The sequence below is a fragment of the Palaemon carinicauda genome, chromosome 33 (assembly GCF_036898095.1).
Source record: "Palaemon carinicauda isolate YSFRI2023 chromosome 33, ASM3689809v2, whole genome shotgun sequence".
Classification (NCBI taxonomy): domain Eukaryota; kingdom Metazoa; phylum Arthropoda; class Malacostraca; order Decapoda; family Palaemonidae; genus Palaemon; species Palaemon carinicauda.
The window spans coordinates 1,057,338-1,074,665 of NC_090757.1; the positions used below are offsets into that span (position 1 = coordinate 1,057,338).

The 17,328-nt window shown below is 45.2% G+C and overlaps 1 long non-coding RNA gene across 10 annotated transcripts in view; it reads left to right on the top strand.

Moving 5' to 3' along the window:
* The window catches only part of LOC137625816 (uncharacterized), a 44,860-nt gene that overhangs the window by 17,794 nt on the left and 9,738 nt on the right, over window positions 1-17,328 (top strand). For 4 of the 10 annotated variants that reach the window (XR_011040909.1, XR_011040907.1, XR_011040908.1 and 1 more), the window contains exon 4: window positions 13,397-13,731. The exons of 2 other annotated variants lie outside the window; for them this stretch is intronic. This is a non-coding gene — a long non-coding RNA (uncharacterized lncRNA). Of the gene's footprint in view, window positions 1-9,645; window positions 9,962-13,396; window positions 13,732-17,328 lie in introns of all 10 variants that reach the window. 4 more of the 10 variants (XR_011040910.1, XR_011040911.1, XR_011040916.1 and 1 more) reach the window with 4 other exon arrangements.

Below are 17,328 nucleotides of genomic sequence, written 5' to 3' on the forward strand. Positions count from 1 at the left end.
AGAATTTTAAACGAGGGTTTACTACCCCACCGCTAGTTTGTGGGGGGGTAGGGAGGGGTACCTTGCTACCCCTCCCCCCTCACACACACAGTGAGTGCTTCACTTTATTTTTGGCTCGGAGAGACGACAGACCTGTCTGCGCTCTCCTCCATTTTTGACTGCCATACAGTAATCTGTTTTGCTTTTTCTTTCAGTGTGTGTTTGAAGTTGGCCTCTATTCTTTCATCTTGCGTACGTGTCATGGACAAGCCGGCCGCCCTTGTGGTACCTTTATGTCGGCCTTGGACACCGATCCTCACTCCTTATGCCCTCATTGTAGGGGCCAACGGTGTGATAGGACTAACGTATGTAGGGAGTGGTCTACCTCCCAGTGGGAGAGGTTTGCCCGGCGATGCAAGAAGAAGGCTAAAAGGGATATTTCTCCTTCAGAGGCTTCTTTAAAGAGAGAAAATTCCAAGACTACTTCTTCCGTAGCCCTTTCCTCCTCCGAAGCTCCCACTCGAGCGGTCTCTTCCGAGAGGCCGGCGAGTGGTAGCGTAGACTGTATTGCTGTTGACCGATCCCGGGGTGCGGGAGAGGTAGTTGCCTCCCATAGCGAGGCAGCTGCCCCTCCTCCCCAGGAGGAGGATTTAAATATTGATTTGTCTGTTAATAATAATGATTTATTACAGCTTTGGGCTTCCTTGGGGCTCCAGGGTTCGCCCTCCAGGGAAGCCCTGTTTGACATGATCAAACTGGGTGCGGCTGTTAAACAATCGCCGACGACAGCAGGGATAGATCCTCTGTCGGTCGTTGACGTTGTTGTAACGGAGACATCGAGTGGTTCTGCTCAAACCCCTGTGCCTGTTGTTGCTGAGGTAGCTGAAGGCTTAGGTTCCCCCTCCGAACATCCTTCGAGGGAGGAACTAAGTCCTATGGTCTCTTTTGCCGGTGATTCTCCCCCCCCCCCCCCCCCCCCCCCCCCGGGGGAGTTCACTAACAGAGACTCCTCTGCGGAGGCCCTACGAAGGTCAGAGTTCTGATCCAACGGCCCCTCGTGGGCGTATAAGGCGGAAGGCTCGTCCTCCCTTTCGCTGTAGAGGCCTTCCTTGTTCTCACAAGGGAGTTAGGAGGCGCCGCTTCGGCTCGTCATCCTCGCAGTCCTCTGCGGAGGAGACAACTCGCCGATCACCGTTCCTGCCAGCTACCACCTTAGACCTCTCCAGGGATCGTTCGCGATCCCCGTCGGAGGATGGTCGTCCTTTGGGACTTTGTATCCAGTCACCCTCCGGACATGCTGTCCTGCCATCTCCTTTCAAGGAGGATGCGCGCTACGTGCCATCTAAACCTGCCATTGCGCAGGCACCGGTCCCTTCGGGGCAAAAGGGAAAGCTTAATTAATTGATGCCACCCTAATTTTGAAAATTTGATAAACTTTCAAATATGAATTTTCATAATGTTAATGTCTATTCACACTGTGTAAGTACACCCGGCACTAGTGATATCTGTATGTTTCTACACCTCGTCTAATTAGAACACCTAAGTGTCCCCATAGAGACACTCGCATCAAAGTATTGCACTTAAAAGATGTCGATAACTTCACCTGTTAATCGAAAGTCCCGATCGATTCGCTGCTCTTCGCAGCACTAGACGACAGGTTTTAGCACACTACTTGCCGCCACCACGAATCGCTTAATCTCATGCACTTGCTTTGCATAGTGTTTGTAGAATACTCTGGATGACTTCCATCCAGTGTAGGACCGAAGACGCTCAAAATCCATGTACTGAAAGAAATTCAGTGATGAAGCGATTTTCCTTGGATCATGACCTGCAGGTGTACTGTCAGGATCTGCTCTGCGAATGAAATGGATGATCTTCGCCCTTAGTTGTTTTAGGGATAAGTTTGATCCTGAAGTTTCTCCTTTAAAGAGCTGGCCTCGTCTGAAGTTCTTCGAAGATAGACCTTTGGTCACTCGACTGGACACAGCGAGACATCTTCCTTCAGAGGGCAGATTCTCTAGGGACCCCACCTTTTAGTGGGCAGCTCATTCTTAGCAAGGAATGTTGGATCAGGAAAAAGATTCAGTTCTCCCGCTTCTGTAAACTGAATATGGCCCTCATCTCTGAATAGGGCTACTATTTCACTAACTCTTGCCCCTGAGGCTAGAGTTTTTGAGTCGAATCTTTCAGGGAAGAGTCCTCATTGTTCACTGTGTGAAGCATAGTGTAGGACCCTATCTAGGGTCCATGAAATGGGCTTCGGAGGGGCTGCAGGCCTAAGTCTAGCCCATGCCTTAGGGATCTTGTTAAAGATGTCGTTTGACAAATCTACTTGAGAGGCATATAGTAAAGGTTTAGTCAGAGCTGACTTGCACGTAGTTATCGTGTTGGCTGCCAGACCTTGTTCATGAAGGCAGATAAAGGAGGACAAACAGAAGTCCATTGAGATTTCTTTTGGTCCTTTTGCTGTAACGAAAGCGACCCACTTTTTCCAAGACGATTCATATTGTCTTCTGGTTGACTTAGACTTGTATTCTTCTAAGAAGTCTATACTGCCTTTCGAGATCCCAAATATTTTAAATGCTAAGGAGAGAAAATCATGAGAAGAAGGCTTTGCGTTCTCTGTAATGAAGCGAAGACAGTCGACTTCTGTACCTGTTGAGACAGTGCTGGGTCCGGCAGAGGGACCAGCCTCGGCTTCAGTTCCAATACTAGAGGAAACCAGTTGCTCTTTGGCCACTTGGGAGTCACTAGAGCTGCCATTCCCCGAAAGGATCTCAGCTAGTTGAGGATCTTCATTAGGAGATTGGTAGGCTGGAATATGTAGATCCGGTTCCATTAGTTTCAATTGAGGGACATGGGGTCAGTCTCTTCTGCTAGAGAGGTCTCGTATGGGGCCATATAACAACGTAGGTTCTTGTTGTCGCTCGTCGCGAAGAGGTCGATCTGCAGTTTTGGGACTTGACGTAAGATGAAGGAGAATGAGTCTGCATCTAGGGACCATTCTGGCTCTGTCAGCGTGAGCCTGGATAGAGCGTCCACCGTCACATTGCGGAACCCTTGGAGGTGAACTGCTGATAAATGCCATCGCTTCTTTTCCGCCAAGCGGAAGATGGACAACATCACGTGGTTGATTTGAGGTGACCTCGAGCCTTGACGATTCAAACATCTCATTATCACCTCGCTGTCCAGGATCAGTCTTATATGGGCTGACTTGCAAGGGAAGAGTTTCTTCAGTGTCAAAAAGACTGCCATGGCCTCCAGAAAATTGATGTGGAAGGTCTTGAATAGGGAAGACCAAGTCCCTTGATCTTAACGTTGATGGGAGTGACCCCCCCCCATCCTTCCTTTGAGGCATTCGTATGGATGGTGACTGATGGTGGAGGTGGTTGCAAGGGCACGGTCCTCTTCAGGTTCTTGGCCTTCTTAGATCTCTTCGAGCGTTTGATGCGTATCTTCTCCAGACTCCCGACGCATCTTTCAGCTGTGCTCTTAGCACTGGGTCTGTCACTGAAGCAAACTGGAGAGAGCCCAGTACTCTTTCCTGTTGGCGTCTTGAGATCCTGTCGGATTTCAGTAGTCTCTTGACAGATCCTGCTATCTCTCTCCTCTTCCCTGGGGGAATGGAGAGACAGTGGGACTTTTAAGTTCCAATGGACTCTGAGCCATCGAAACACTTGAGCTGGAGAAAGTCGAGACTTCTTGACATTGATCTTGAATCCCAGATGTTCCAGGAAGTGGATCACTTTGTTGGAAGCTTGCATACATTCCATCGTGGATGCTGCCCACACCAGCCAATCGTCCAGGTACGCTACTACCTGGACACCTTCTAGGCGTAGTTGTTGAACGACTGCGTCTGCAAGCTTTGTAAAGATCCTTGGGGCTATGTTTAGTCCGAAGGGCATGGCTCTGAAGACATGCTTCTTCTTCTGTTGCTTGAATCCTAGGTAGGAGGAGAGAAGGCGGTAGACTGGAATATGCTAGTAGGCATCTGCCAGGTCTGTCGAGACCGTGTACGCCCCTTTTGGTAGCAGGGTCCTTATGTGTTGAAGGGTTAGCATCCTGAACTTGTAGTTTTCTATGAACTTGTTGAGTGGCGACAAGTCCAGGATGACTCTTGAGTTTGTCTGAGTCCTTCTTGGGAAGACAAAACAGCCTTCCTTGGAATTTGATGGACTTTGCTTTCCTTATCACCTGTTTGCTCAAAAATTCTTGGGTGTATTCTTCCAGTAAGGGGGTAGAGTGTTGGAAGAACTGGGGGAATGGTGGTGGAACCTCGTTCCAGCTCCATCCAAGTCTGTTCTTGATTAGGCTGTGGGTCCAAGGATCGAAGGTCCAACGATTCTGAAATTGTTGGAGTCTCCCTCCCACCTGAAGCAACTCATTGCTTCTGGTCTCCGGAGGATTTGCCTCCTTTACCGCAAACTCCCTTACCACCCTTACCTCTTGGGGGGTATCTAGAGGACTAGACCCTCTACCTTTGGGGTGAAAGGTAGTGGTCTGCCTCTCAAACCCAGGGTTGAACACTGGTGACTGGGCAACCAGCTGCTGAGCCACCAGCTGATATGATGGCTGGGGCTGAGCCACCTTCTGGGGCATCACGGTCAGGGGAGTTACAGGAAGTTGCTGTTGTCTGAAAGGGCGAGAGGGTAACCTAGGTCGTTTAGTCTTCATTTTAGGCTGGGAACCCTCATCGGGGGAAGACTTCCTCTTCTTCAACATGCCCCACTTTTGGAGAAGTTTCTATTCTCTGTGTCGGCCTTGTCCACAACTTCTTTGACCACTTCGCTCGGGAAGAGGTCCTTACCCCAGATATCTGAAGCTATCAGCTTCCTGGGTTCGTGTTATACCGCTGCCGAGACAAACACGAACTCCCTGCAAGTGTGTCTGGATTTAACAAAGCCATACAGGTCCTTGACCAAGGTAGCTAAATGTGTTTTGGCCATAACCATGTTCATATCTGGGGTTCTGCTGTTGCTGGCCGTCGTCTCAAGACAAATTTGTAGAGACAAAGATGCAGCCAGTCTTTCCTTGGTCTCTTGCTCTCTGCGCAAGAGAAAGTCTGACAACTTAGGGAGATTTTCACTGAATTGACGTCAAGCGATATCTGCCTCCAACTTCCCGACTGAGAAGGTCTGGTGGACTTCTTTCCATTCCTTGCTTTCCGTGGGCAGGGCTAAGGATAATGGTCTACACTCCTAGAGTGTAGAGCAAGGTTTCCCTGCCTCTATTGCCTTCATCACTGTCTTAAAGCCTTTATCCATAAAGGAAAAGGATAATGAGGCTGGAACAAGAAAGGTGGGGTGTTTCTTGGTAAGAGCTGACACTTTGGAGTTAGTGAAGCCCTTATCCTTCAGGCTGCTAGATAGAAGAGCCTGAGTTTTACCATGGTCAAGAACTATGACCTCCTTAGGTTCTGTCTCCTTCCTTGATGTTGGTTCCGTCTTCAGACGGACAAAACAATCTGGGTGAGACCGGAAGTTTGGCCAGAACTAGACTTCCTCAATTGAGATGGTCCCCAACTTCTCTGAAATGAATATCTTGCCACTGGTCATTGGCATATATTCAGCATACCTCCAGGGATTCACCTCAGAGCAAGTTGGCAGGTCTTGAATCTAAGTCTCTTGCAAGACCCTTGAGAAGCGGAAAGTTGGGCCATCTGCCTTTCTATTTTCGCCTCTCTTTCTTCGCCTTGCTTGCGAAGGCTCTCCAACATTGCCATGACACTTCCCATTGCCTGTCTCATGTCATCTACTGGAGGGCCAGAAGATGTAGAGGGTATCGGCTCTTGAGCCAGAACAGACAGAAGGGACTCAGATTTGACGTCATCCTCTTCTTCATCTTCAGGAGCCAAGGTGGACTCTTCCTCGGTACCTCCCACTAGGATTTCCTTTTCGGTATCCTCGGACACCTCTGACATCCTCTCATCTAGGTGTATGTCCTGCATAGCGTCTGAGATGTCAGTGTCTACGGCAATCTGGACGCAAGGGATCTCGGGTCGTGATTGGTGTATGACGGCTTCCACACCCGCTTTCGGGAACAGCAAAGCGCGCATCCTTTCACTGGAAATGTAGGGTCACGTGGTGTTTTTCTGGAACCCACGAACCCATTTGCGCAGCTTCTCTCGAGCTGTGTCTCTTGACTCCGCTGTCTTGGGGTCATCAAACGCCTCTGTCACCAAGGCCTTGCAAGTCTTGCAGTCCTGGGGGTCCCAGTACCGAAGAGGTCCCTTAGTAGCTGTGCAGAGGGCATGAGCTCTGCACTCAATGTGGCCACAGAAGTCCTTGCTCCTCACGTTGCAAAAGACGACTTGGCACTTGGGATGGTCCTCCTGTAAAGAGAGGAAAATTAAATGAGTATGCAGTAGTTTATCTCACTTGGTAAACTGTATGAATATTATTATTAATATTATTGCATTATAGCTTAGGATAGACAAGCTAGAAAAGAATTAGGAAAGACACATACTTGTGTTTCCTGTCCAGTCAATTGCTGTGACCTCCCTCAAAATTAAATCCTAGAGTTTTCCTATTCAGGAAACCCAAGGGGAGGGTTCTAACCTCTAAGGATAGAAAAGTGTAACTTAACAGTAACTTTTCCCAAGGTTTTAATAATGTGCGTCAATAGTAACTGATCATCTATCAGTTTTTATTGAAAGAAATCTTTCTTTCAATATATAACTGGTCTCAACAACAGACTGTGCAAGGACACACATATACTGTATGTTGGAAAATAGCTACTGTATAATATATACTATAGTTATTTATCTGCGGTATGATCTATACTGCAAATATACTGGCTACTGTATAATCATATACTGTAGTTCTAGGCTAGCACCTGACGGCACAATCCAGCCGGCGAGACCTGGCCGGCATCTGCCGGCTGGGGTAGTGGTCGGCGGCATCTGCCGGCTGGGGTAGTGGTCGGCGGCATCTGCCGGCTGGGGTAGTGGTCGGCGGCATCTGCCGGCTGGGGTAGTGGTCGGCGGCATCTGCCGGCTGGGATAGTGGTCGGCGGCATCTGCCGGCTGGGATAGTGGTCGGCGGCATCTGCCGGCTGGGGTAGTGGTCGGCGGCATCTGCCGGCTGGGGTAGTGGTCGGCGGCATCTGCCGGCTGGGGTAGTGGTCGGCGGCATCTGCCGGCTGGGGTAGTGGTCGGCGGCATCTGCCGGCTGGGGTAGTGGTCGGCGGCATCTGCCGGCTGGGGTAGTGGTCGGCGGCATCTGCCGGCTGGGGTAGTGGTCGGCGGCATCTGCCGGCTGGGGTAGTGGTCGGCGGCATCTGCCGGCTGGGGTAGTGGTCGGCGGCATCTGCCGGCTGGGGTAGTGGTCGGCGGCATCTGCCGGCTGGGGTAGTGGTCGGCGGCATCTGCCGGCTGGGTTAATACCTTGCGGCCCTAGCTAATAGATAGAGAGAAAGTATGGAGTGAAGGTTACCTTATTAATGTCTGTTAACAGTAAATAAGGGTGTATGTACTGAATTTTACTGCCATCCTCCAGAAGGAAGGTTCAAATGGAAGGGGAGAATGTATTATTCAGGCTTCCATCCAAACACAAACCATTGCCGGTCACTGCCGGCGTCTGGTATGTGTAAGGCAGTCCAAGAGAGGACTGAAGAACACTCTACAGGATATCGGTTTCCCACCGGCAGCTGGCACAGCCTTCCCGGAGCCTTGCGTCCATAATGGAAGACTGAGCGACTAAACCGCTGCTGCGAAGGAGCCCCGGCCGGCCTTGCAACCCGCCGGCAAGCAACGAGATTGTAGAACGATGGCAAAAGAGATACGATGGCTAGGCCATCGCTAAAGGACAGAGGGGGTAGGGAAAAGGGTCCTTTATGGGGTGTGGAAGAAGGCGGCGGGGTTGCCGGTCCTACCACAACCTAAAGAAACAAGTTTCGATATCAGCGCCGTCCTAGGAGGCAGAAGAATATCTATTCTTCTACCTAGGGTCTGCCAATAGGGTTAAGAGGGAGGCGGCAGGTTTGCCGGCCCCTCTTAACCTGGGAGAAACATAGTTTCAGTGCCGGCGCCATCCTAGGCGGCAGAAGAATGTCTATTCTTCAGCCTAGGGTCTGCGAGCACAGGACTAGTCTTCTAGACCGCAAGGGAGAAGGTAGCTGCATCATGCAACAACTTCAAGTGCAGCTAGGGAGGTCTAGCCTCCTATGCCGGCAGTTGAGGCCGGCAGGAGAATTACTACTCACCCTGTCGGTTGGCCGCCGACAAAAGATTGATTACTCTGATGTTTTGACCGAAACCCAAAGTCGGCTATATGCCGGCCAGGGAGAAGGACAGTAAACACTATCCTAGTCAAGCCGGAATATCTATTCAGTGGCAAGACCGTGATAGGGTTGTAGCCTAGGCTACACTCAGAGGGAGAAGGGAATACCCTTAAATCTCCACTCGAGACAAGTATCGATTTATATAATAATTCTAGGAGATATCTATCTCCGCCTGAATTGATAAAACGATACACAAGGGTAAACCGGGAACATGTATGAAAGTATACTAAAGCACCTGGGCTAGTAGCCTAGTGCCAGTCGAGAATCGGTTACCTTAATCGTCGAAGCTCTCTCGTATACGATCGTGAGGAAGAGGAAATATATATAAATGCAATCAATATCTTACAAGTATAAATTGCCTAAATAGCTTCATATTTAAATGCTATTACAACTAGGAATGTCGAATTATATCGTGCATGACAGTAAACTAAAGCACTTACGCTAGGAAGCCTAGCGCGGGCGAGGTTCGGTTACCTAATTCGCCGAAACTCTAAAGAATACAATCGACATAATGTATAACTTCCTAGAAATATATAACTGAATAGCTTTGTAAATATTCATGCTATTAAAACCGGGAAAGTCGTTCAAACTAACTAAATAAGACATGCGTTATGAACGACAGCGCCCATGGCGCCTCCGGTGATCGGCGAAGCTCAGACACTTAAAATTAATTTAATTTAACTGTGAGGCAGGAGCTAAAATTTATACACTGCAAAGATCAAATACTCAACTTTCCAGAGGCAGAAGAGGCTGGAGATTGCATGATAAATCCAATAAATCCAATCGTAACGAAATAGCAATAGGGAAAATCACCGTGCGAGACCGCTACAACTAAAGGAATAGTGCGTGGGATTGATTACAGCGCCATCTAGATACCCTTCAGTAGTACAAGAGGAAAGGGTACCTTGATAACGGCTCCCCTTCTAAATTTGCTACTTTCCCCCTTGAAGCGAAAACGCTATTCGGAGTGAAGATCGCTATGTGTCGTATCAAGCATATGTCCCCTGATTATGCGATATCCTTGAAAGAAATTTTAAGGATATTCGCGCCAGGAGTTAGAATTCTGGAGACCTAATGGTTAATTCTCTGAGAATATCACTGTAGCCAAATATCCCTTAGAAAGCTACCTTAAAGGAACCTTCCATCAGGACGACATGGCTTTAGCCCAAAAATTAATCTATATCAATCCTTGTAAGAAACTATTTACTGTATTTTTAGATTCTATTACTGTACCTGTATTTTCAGTATTTTTTTAGGGTGTTGGGTGTTGGATAATTTTAAAGAATTGCATATGCCTTGAACTTTGGGTCGTATTGCTTACAAATTACAACATTCTATCACAGAAAGGATGGAAAGTTAATAAAATGTATGTATCTCACATGGAAGTACTGCAGCAAGTGCTTATGCAAATCTCTCCCCTCAAGAAGATACTTCTGCAAGAGGATAGAACTGTTAATCTTAAAGAAAAATGCCTAATAATTTCAAGAACATGTTGGCTACTGGGAGTTATGCTGTAGCCTACACTGGGTAATTCTTGCACACAATATTTTTGTGGAAACGCTTCAACATTCCCACTGGAAGCTGACATGATGGTTACACCAAATATGAAAATGAAGCGATCTATTTGTGGCAAACTTAGTTGCCAGACTTATGACGGGTGGAAGGAACAAGTGGCAATGAAGACGGAAGCGGAAAACCAAAGGTACGTATCTGGCAGTAAACTACCGTAGCTCCAACAGATCTAGTATAACCTCATTGTCTCTTCATTAGTTCACGTGACTCAATGGAACTACTGTATGGGCTTAGAAATTGGGGTGTTCCAGTCCAGTACACTCTAACAAGTGTCTAGGTTAGGAACTGATTAAGCACTTATTTTAATATAAATTTTTCAAGTATAAAATCTATTAGAGTAGTAATATAATGAACTGGAAAGCTGAAAGTTTTAATGCTTTGTCTCTTGGCCTTGAATGAGTAATCTTATTAAGTCAGGGTCCAATATTTGTTGAAGTTTGGTCTTGAGCAATTGGATAATCCACATGTGATGACCTGTAGATTCATATACTTATGTGATTCTAATACTGTATATGCTAGTTTGAAGACTCGTGGAATGAGTCTTTTGAGTATTTCGTAAATGAAAATCATATTTTTATAATATATATTATAAGGGGGTGGTGTTTTAGCAGAATTTGTAATTTATAATTTGCGTATTGTCAGCTTTACCATATTTTGTCAGTTGGAAGAGTGGCAAATCAATTTCATTGTTATTGGTAATAAATTTCTGGCCAGAGGTTGATAATTTTGCCAGACTAGTTATCTTGTAAGGTGAGCATTAAACTACCAATAAAAATTTTTCAGAAAAGATAGCAGGCTAGAAATTTAATAGAAGGTAACATCGTATCTTCATCTTATGATAAAGCTAAGGTAGTGTTTTATATTTTAACAGTACAGATATAATTATCAATCCTTGGAAGAAACTGTTTTACTATACTTTAGATTTTATTATTACTGTACAACACAGTACTGTACTTATGTTTTCAGGATTTTTCAGCAAGTGGGGGGATTTTTATGTTTTAAGAGTTGTATATTTCATAAACTGGCAGATTTAATAGCTTATAAATTGCAGCTTTGTATTGTAGGAACGATATAAAGTTATGTTTTTATCAAGCAGGCAAGTACTACATGGAACGAACACACGAAGTGCCTTTACAAATCATGCACCTTCAAGAAGATATTTGTGGAAGAGGGTAAATCTGTTAATCATAAAGAAAAAGGCTAAGACCATACATTATTGGCTATTGAAAGTTATGCTGTACTCTGGGTAACTCTCACACATATATCAAGTGAAAACACTTTAAACATTTGCACCGGAATCTTACATCGTGGTCCTACTTGATCTGAAAAGGCAGGGATGTCTGTATTTGGGAAACGTTGTTACCAGACTAATGACGGGTGGAAGGATTGAGCGGAAATGACGTCGTAAGCGGAAAACCAATGGTATGTATCTGGCAACAAACAGTGCCAACAGATCTAGCTTGACATCATTGTCAATTCACTGGGCATGGTAGAAAATATATACCTGCACTGACATACTCTACCTAATAGTACTATGGGCTCAGAAGTTGATTGTTCCAGTCCAATGCACTCTGATAACAGATTGTTGGGGTGTTCGTCCAGTGCACTCTGATAACAAACAGATGGAACTCTGAAGTTGGGGTGTTCCAGTCCAGTGCACTCTAATAACAGATGGAACTATCGGCTCAGAAGTTGGGGTGTTTTAGTCCACTGCACTCTGATAATAGTTGGAACTATGGGCTTAGAAGTTGGGTGTTTCAGTCCACTGCACTCTTGATAACAGATTGAGCTATGGGCTTAGAAGTCGGGGTGTTTCAGTCCACTGCACTCTGATAACAGATGGAACAATGGGCTTAGAAGTCAGGGTGTTTCAGTCCACTGCACTCTGGTAGCAGAGGGAGCTATGGGCTCAGAAGTTGGGGTGTTCCAGTCCAGTGCACTCTGATAACAGATGGAACTATGGCCTTAGAAGTTGGGGTGTTTCAGTCCACTGCACTTGCAGGGAAGCACTATTACAAGTGCCTTTACAAATCTCTCGCCGCAAGAAGATACTTCTGCAAGAGGATAAAATTATTAATCTTAAAGAAAACTGTCTCTTAATAATTTCAAGAACATACGTTGTTGGCTACTGGGAGTTATGTTGTAACCTACAATGGGTACCTCTCGCACTCGATATTTGTGAAAAACACGAAGATTTCCACCGGAGGCTTATATGTCTGTATTTTGCAAAATTTGTTACCAGACTTATGATGGGTGGAAGGAACGAGTGGCAGTGAAGTCCGAAACGGAAAGCCATAGGTATGTATCTGACAACAAACTGTGCCAATTGATCTAGCATGACCTCATTGTCTCTTTGCTAGTTCCCGTGCTAGAGACTTGCAAATAAAGCGAAAAACTTGTATCCACACTGATGTACTCTACTCAAATGAACTATGGAATTAGAATTTAGGGTGTTCCAGTCCAGTGAACTCTGATAAGTGACTTGGTTGGGACCTGATTAAGCACTTGTTTTGATATAGTTGTTTAAAGTAAAAAATCTTTAAACTACAGTAGTTCCAACCGATCTAGCTTTACCTCATTTTCTCTTCACTAGTTCACGTGACGGAGAGCCGCAAACAAAGTTGTAAACTTACACCTACACAAATGTACTCTATTCCTAGGAACTTTAGTATGGTCTTAGTTTTGTGGTGTTTTAGTATAGTGCACTCTGATAAGTGACTTGGTTAGGAACTGATTAAGCACTTCTTTTAGTATAAATATTTTCAAGTATAAAATCTATTAGATTAGTAAAATAATGAATTGGAAAGATTAACATTTTAATGGTTTACTTGTCTCTCTGCATTGTATAAGTAACCTAAGTAGTTACCAGTATATATTTAAGAGTGACCTATTAAGTACATTTTTCGACGGTTGATTTTGAGCAATTGGATAATCCACATGTGATGACCTGTAGATTCATAAACTTATGTGAACCTAATATATGCTAGTTTGAAGACTCGTGGGATGAGAGTCTTTTGAATGTTAAATAAATAAGTCATATTTATATAATATATATTTTGAGGGGGTTGGTGTTTTGTGGAATTTTGAATCCATGATTTACATATTGTCAGCTTAACCATATTTTGTCAATTGTTGGAAGTGTGGCAAATTAATTACATTGTTATCAGTACACTAATAGATTACTAGTGAGAGCTTTAGAATATTGCCAGACTAGTAATTTTGTATTGGGAGCATTAAAACTACCCTTAAATTTTTTGGGGGAAAGAAAGCAGGCTAGAAATTTGATGCAAGATAATATTTTATCTTCATCTTACGATAAAACTAAGGTACTGTAGTTTTGTTTTAACAGTAAAGATATAATTATCAATCCTTGGAAAAAACTGTTTTACTCTAATTTTCTATTTTAATATTACTGTGCAGTACTGTACTTTGTTTTCAGTATTTTTTGGCGAGTGTGGGGTTTTTATATATTTTAAGAATTTCATATTCCATGAACTTTGATTGAATAGCTTATACAATGCAGCTTTGTATTATAGGAAGGATGATAAGTTATGTTTTTATCTAGCAGGGAAGTACTACATGGAAGAAACACATTAAGTGCCTTAACAAATCGTGCACCTTCAAGAAGATAAATGTGGAAGAGGATACTACTGTTAATCTTAAAGAAAAAAGCCAAGACCATACATTGTTGACTACTGAAAATTATGCTGTACACTGGGTAACTCTCTCGCACGCAAATACTGTAGTTGTGAAAACGTTTAACATATCCAGCGGAGGTTTACATGGTGGTCCTACTGTATTTGAAAACCAGCGGTGTTTTTATTTGGGGAAATATTGTCCCCAGATGTATGATGGATGGAGGGAATGAGCGGAAATGACATCAGAAGCAGAAAACTAAAGGTATGTATCTGGTAACAAACATTGCCAACGGACCTAGCTTTACGTAGCCAGGTTTAAAACCTATCTGCACAGACGTACTCTACTTAATGGTACCAAGGGCTCAGAAGTTGGGTGTTCCAGTGCATTGATAGCAGGTGGAACTATGGTTTCAGAAGTTTGGGTGTTCCAGTGCTGTGTGCTCTGATAGCAGGTAGAACTATGGTTTCAGAAGTTTGTCCGTTCCAGTGCTGTGTGCTCTGATAGCAGGTGGAACTAAGGTTTCAGAAATTTGGGTGTTCCAGTGCAGTGCACTTTGATAGCAGGTGGAACTAAGGTTTCAGAAGTTTGGGTGTTCCAGTGCAGTGCACTCTGATAGCAGGTGGAACTATGGTTTCAGAAGTTTGGGTGTTCCAGTGCAGTGCACTCTGATAGCAAGTGGAACTATGGTTTCAGAAGTTTAGGTGTTCCAGTGCAGTGCTTTCCGATAACAGATTGAACTATGGGCTCAGAAGTTGGGGTGTTCCAATTCAGTGCACTTTTGATAACATATGGAACTATTGGCTCAGAATTGGGGCTGTTCCAGTCTTGTGCACTCTGATAACAGTTGGAACTAAGGGCTCAGAAGTTTGGGTGTTCCTGTCCAGTGCACTTTAATAACAGATGGAACTATGGACTTAGAGGTTGGAATATAATGAATTAAAAAGATAAATGTTCTAGTGGTTTACTTTTCTCTTGGCTTTGTACGAATAAAGGGATTTTGACGAAGGAAAAATCTATTTCTGGGGAGAGACCTGTGGCGGCCAGTGAAAAGAGTCCTTCTAATATACCTTTTCTGATAAAACCTTCCAATTATACCAGAGAAAGATAAAAGCATGGAATGCTGAGGTTACAACCCTCGCGCGAGCACCTTTTGGGTGTCGTGTATAAAGCAAAGGCGCGTGAAATCCACTATTCACAGGTTGTCTTCCATTTAGTCAATTCCTTCGTCAAAGGGATGGGCCGATACAAAGGCCCTAGCCAACCCACCAGCGCCACACCACCCACGCCCCGACGCGAGCGCCATCTGAACAACATCCTTCTGTATTGGCCATGATGGCTTGGAAAGGAAAGGGTGGGATCGTGTAAAATAAAGGGGAAGGGTTTCACCGGGCGCCACAGGTCTCTCCCCAGAACTAGATTTTTCCTTCGTCAAAATCCCTTTTCTGGGTCGACCTGTGGCGGCCGGTGAAAATGTACCAGAGAATGCCTTCCAAGCCCAACAATAACTACTAATTTAATGAGGGGAGAGAAACTACACCATGTAAAGAAAATCATATATAATTAAGGTAAGTAAGCATAAAACATAATCTAGCCACAGGGCATAGTGAGAGTAAGGTTAAACAAACATGATAACAGGGAAGCCTCCGAGTATCAGAGTAAACATGCAACAAAACTGACTTGACTAAGAATATCCCAACCCTATAATTACGGTAAACAATAATAGTTACAATCATATTAACCTAATATGTAATAAACTTAGGGCTAACGAACCACCAAGGAAGCGGCGTCGTGGTGCGAGTGGCGGGTAGGAGGGAGAAGAAAAGAGATGGATGAAAGGAAGAACAAAAGATCACTGGGGAGAGATAAGGCTCCCAGCTGCAACCGTTGGGTATTTAAGAGCCTGTAAGTTCTTTAGATAGTGGCGTTTGAAGACCATAGGAGATTTCCAACCCGTGTACTTTTTAAGGTCATCAAAGTCCATATTCTGGAAATAATTGATGGAGGTAGCTACTGACCGGATATCATGAGCATGGGGAAATGATCCCGGATTGGCTTGTTTAATGAAGTATAGGATCTGTTGCCTAATACCACGTATGGAAATGGTGCCTCCTTGTTCTCTGATAAACAAGGGGCCAGACGATCGGGTAGCAGTCCTGGCTAAAAAGGCCCTGAGAGTGGTGACCAGACATAGAGAAGTATCTTGGAGAAGAGGAATAATTTTCCAAGGGGACCACCTATTTTGGGAGTCTTCGTTTTTAGCTAGGAACGCCCTGTCTGGAGAAAGAAGTACTTCACCTGAAGGGAGGAAATCCATGTTTTCTGAGTTTCGTGAGAGAGCTGCTAGTTCCGAGATTCTAGAACCCGAGGCCAAAGCTGTTAGAAATAAAGTCTTCCTAAGAAGAGTGATATAGGAGCAGGATTCGTTGTCCGTGTCGGAGGCCAGTTTGAGGACATCATTTAGAGACCAAGAGACCTTTCGTGGACGAACCGAAGGTCGAAGCCTAGCACATGCTTTTGGAATAGACGAGAAATAAGACCCCGCCAGGTTAATGTTAAACCCAACCAGGAACACTTTCCTCAGAGCTGACTTTATGGTGGTTATAGTGCTAGCTGCTAGGCCTTTGTCAAATATGGACCTAAAGAAGGAGATGGCTAAATTAGGAGTCATAACCGAATAGTCTGAATTCTTTAAGAAAGCTGCTAGTTTCTTAACTGCCGAATCATATTGGCGAATCGTAGAGTCCCTTTTGTCTGATTCTATAAAGAGGACATTATCTGGGTCGATGTTTGCATCCCTACGAGCCGCAAACTTCATGAAATCCACAAAGTTAGGGTTTTGGCTATCCTTGAGGAATCTGACACAGTCCGAGTTTGGACCACGTGGGTCAGTTTGGGGAATGGGATCCGGAAGGGACGGAGTTTCAACTCGAGGAGGAGAGGAAACCAACTGCTCTTTGGCCAGTGAGGTGCCACTAAAGCCACTGCCCCGTTGAAGGAGCGGAGTTTGTGCAAGACTTTCAGTAGAAGATTCACTGTAGGGAATAAGTAGATCTTCTGCCAATGGTTCCAATCCAAGGTTAATGCGTCCATGGCATAAGCCTGAGGGTCCAGGTTCGGTGTCACATAACATGGGAGTTTGTGATTGAGTCGGGTCGCGAATAGATCTACCTGGAGACCTGGAACCAGCCTGAGTATCCACCGGAAGGAGTGCATGTCCATGGACCACTCTGATTCCAGTGGGCTCATCCTGGATAGAGTCTGCTATCACATTCTGGACTCCTGCTTGGTGAGTTGCTGACAGGAACCAGTCTTTGTCGGCTGCCAAGGCGAAGATAGTGACCAGGATCTGATTCAGGTTGGGTGATTTGGATCCCCCTCTGTTGAGGCAGTGGACTACGGCCGTGCTGTCTGAGACTACTCTGATGTGGGTCGACCTTGGAGGAGAGATTCTCTTCAGGGTCAAGAACACCGCCATGGCTTCGAGAACATTGATATGGAACTGCCTTATGGCGGGTGACCAAGAGCCCTGAAACATCTGATGTTGGGAGTACCCCCCCCCCATCCACTCAGAGACGCGTCGGTATGAATTGTCACTTGTGGAGAGGGGAACTGTAGAGGAACCGATTTGGAGAGGTTCCTCCGTTTGGACCATGGTTGTAGTGTCATTTTCAAGACAGAGGGGATCTTCGAGGTCTTGTCTCTTAAAGGTATTGTCGCTCTCTTTCTCCAAACTCGATTGATGTCTTTGAGTTTGGCTTTTAATAGGAGATCGGTCAGTGAGGCAAATTGGAGAAGGCCGAGGATTCGTTCTAAAGCTCTTCTGGACACCTGTCTGTGTTTGAGAAAATTCCTGACCTT